Genomic DNA, 3,837 nt, shown 5'->3' with positions numbered 1-3,837 from the left:
AACTGAACATGCACATTGGACTCCCTCTTACTTATGGTTCAATATTTGTGGTTTTCTTTGGAACATAGTTTCATAATATTCACAAAAAATCTGCCTGTTTGTGAATTTTTCGTAATGCAAGAAAATGCAGCCTGGAAAGCTGAAATACCGAGATGCTCCGAGAAATGTTATCGGTAATCGGTAGAAAGAAATGCAATTGTTAGCCACACGATAACATTTAGCTTATAGCTTTACTTGTATAGAAAGCTACACCATTAACAAGAAATATTTTCAATCAGCTCAGATCTCTTATTTGAACTGCACTAAAGGCCGCAGTGTGAACGCACCCTTAGAGTACCTAGATGCTGGCAATCGTTATTTCAGGGTTTTTTTGTAAAGTTGAGCATAAACAAAAACGCCAGTTTTAATTATAGAAGGAGATCAGTACAACACGGGCAGCCAAACGTTTCCTTCCTCACTTCCTGCAGTAGCTGTTTTTCACACCATCTGCCTCTATAATTGGTCCAATCCTTAGTCCTGTGTGAAGGGAGAGACATATCATCCTTCATTCAAGCTGAGTCAGTATCAATCATGTGACAGTCCAGTGACGGATAGGCAATCTAATAACAGGAGCAAAAATAACTTCACTCACTCAATCCTTGACCTTACAACGCAAGCATTCAGTTTGGTTAAAAGCTGCGGCTCTCACATAAAATGGATTTTTCCTTTAGGATCAATTGCAGAGGAAATATTTGAACTGTAAAATGGCCACAGGAATCTGTCACTAATAAATAATTGCTGTTGTCAGGGATTTATGCATTGCCTGCTGCACCTCCTCTCTTTCCAGAATATTTTCAACTGCAGGCTGTTTAGCCCAAGTAAAAGGCGACGTGAGCAGGTTTTGTGGAAGAGTTAAGGAACTGCCTTTGGAGCAGGAAGCTTCTCGGCTGCTAAATTACCACTAAAAGGCTTTGACTATGCTGCTTCTGAGGAAGAATAGAGGACATTGAGGAAGGTGATCAGACATGCAAACCCTGCAGAGTTCAAACAAATCCAAATTACAAATGTAACTAACAGACAAGCAGTTTTTTCTTTATACATGTTTTGAATAATATTACAGAAGATTAACTAATCAAATGTTGCAGGTGGTAAAAAGTTTAGCTTTTGTATTTTTTTCCAGTTTTTAATGTTGACATTAAAGTATGATAAGAATAATTATTTTTGATTTGGAATTACTTGTAGATTAACAGTAAACGGTTTAAATTTGATCTCGCATAAAACAAGTTTCAACATCAGCCTTCAAAATGTCTGATTTAAAACCTGATTTGAACAAATTATGTGGTACACTGCAACATTTAGATTTTTAATTTGCATATCACTTCCATGAGAGAGGACTTTAATAAGAATTTACTGTCTGCAAATTTTAATTTATATGAGGAAAATGTAATACAAATTCGCCAAGACTGAGGATTTGCCACTTTGACGTTACCCGCTTTTGATATTAACCATTCCTGTAAGTACTAATGGTACTAAAAGCATAAGCAAGACTAATTAGCATATGAACCCTAATGCTCCAGGTGCATTTGCAATCTTATCTCTATGTTTCTTTCCCCAACAAACAAGAATTGGAAAAAACAAAAAATGTAATTAAGGATTGGGGAAAGAGCGGTCATGACGGCGAGTATTACAAACACAAACTTCAGCTTCCAGGATTTCAGTCAACAAATCAATATTCAGCTGATTATACCTTTAATCTGCAGCCAGGAGAAGCCAGCGTTACTCATCCAAACACCGCAGGGAATTTCCACTAATGATCAAAATGATAAAGAAACATGAAAAGAGAACCTTCAATTACTTTAATTAGGCCCTGTAATTCATAATGAAACACCATACGAAAACACAGTTAACCTTGTTGGATGGAGGCAGAGAAATGATTATTTAACTTCAAGAATCAAATTGTGAGCAGTCTAAAGAGGCCGCGTGCGTCTGACACTTGCAATTAAGAAATTAGAAGAGATAAAACAGGGAAGGAAGGAAGGATGAGAAAAAACACTTTGCATTTCATCAACAACAATGTATATTACCTAACTAGTTTTAAAGTTTACTGAAAGCAACACAATTCTTAAAAAAGATTAATCTATTGCCTTGCAACATTTTACCTTTTTCTTTAAAAAAATTATTTTAAAACACAAATTAGACTAGAGGAAAAAAAAAACACTTCTGATACTAATTTTAACATCATGATCCTATAAATTAGCATGATATGGATGAGTTCATGCATTTTTAAGTTAATAAAATGTGCATAATTAATTTGAAAAGTATCCCCAAAGAGCTTTATAAATGTGGCTGAAAACTTCATGTGATTTTTTTTTAATGTTCCCAATTGTCCTAAAATCCAAATGCACAAATATTCCAGCCAATTTCTTACCTACGAAAGTACCACAACAGTTCCACAATTTCTCATTTGTTCCTTATTCAATTTAAAAATGAAATACAAATGTCAATCCTACAATAGTCTGTCCAAACAGAATAAACATAGAATACCTGACCAAAGCTGCAAGGGGGGTTTGATCAAACCATAGGCATGCGTTACAATGGCCCAGTTAAAGACCAAACCTAAATCAAATGAAGGAATCTGTGGAAACAAGCATTCCCAAATATTGCAAGTTAATGCTTGGAAATGTTTACGTCCAGTTTGAACTGATTTGTGTGGAAGAACAAGCACACAAATGTAGTCTCTGGTAAATTTGTTAAGATAGAGACATTAATCAATCAATCAAGTTTATTTATATAGTACATTTCAGCAACAAGGCAAGTCAAAGTGCTTTGCATGCCACTAAAGATCTATATTTATGCACAAAATATTGAAGTAACATGTATTCAGGCTCTCTGTGGTAGTAAATTGTTGTTAAATGGATCATAAAAAGGATTTTACAAGTGGCGACAAAGACATTAAGAACCTGCATATTTTATGTTTGCATTAAACCCAAAGTAGACAAACGTCGACACTGTTGAGCTTTAATGCAAATCATATTGTTTTCACTGCATTCACCAATATTTAGATGGGGTCAATACAAATGCAAGTTAAATAAAAGTCTAATAAAGTTTTAAGTGGATGTTAGAAAAAGTTAAAGTGGTATAAATACTTCTGCAAGGCACCGTCTCAGGCTTTTACAGCACTAGGCTGCAGAACAGGGATCATGTTACCGAAACAAAAAGACTTTATGTTTGTGACTTTTTGGCAGGCGCCGGCATAAAGGTCAGAAACACACATGACGTTAACTGAAGCGGGATCACTCCAGTAGGACACCCCCCGTTTGTGTCTGTGCTGCATCCCCTCAGGAGATGGACCCCCAAAGGCTGCTCTTTGAACTCGGCATGCAACAAAGAGCGACCCCCTGCCTCGGGTCCTGATTCCATAAAGGCAGACGGTGCCAAGCTTTGACACCTACACTCTCTTTAGTAAACTTAGATAAGCCCACAAGTTCATTCAAAAGGAATTAAACTTTACATTCAGCTAAAGATGGTTTAGGTTCAACCAGTTTTCTGCAAACAGAAACAAAACAAAAAGTACAAGTAGGAAGCATAATTAGAGATTTATCAATGTAGTGCATAAAATTTTACTCCTAATACCAAAGAAACTGGTCACTCCAGAAATGTGTCCAACTCTTACATCTGATTGGCTGAGCTGTGGTCCACACTTACATAGTTTTATCAGACAAATACCAGAAAAATTGAATATTTGCCTTTAACATCAATGTATCAGGCAGCCATCAATCTAATATTTCAGAAATGCATCAGCTACATCTATAGCTACATTCAAGAAGAGCTGGTGGAAATAATTAAAACTGAGACGAC

Source organism: Poecilia reticulata, chromosome 19 (assembly GCF_904066995.2).
Source record: "Poecilia reticulata chromosome 19, P_reticulata-male-v2, whole genome shotgun sequence".
Lineage (NCBI taxonomy): Eukaryota > Metazoa > Chordata > Actinopteri > Cyprinodontiformes > Poeciliidae > Poecilia > Poecilia reticulata.
Note: the sequence above shows the minus strand (reverse complement) of the source record.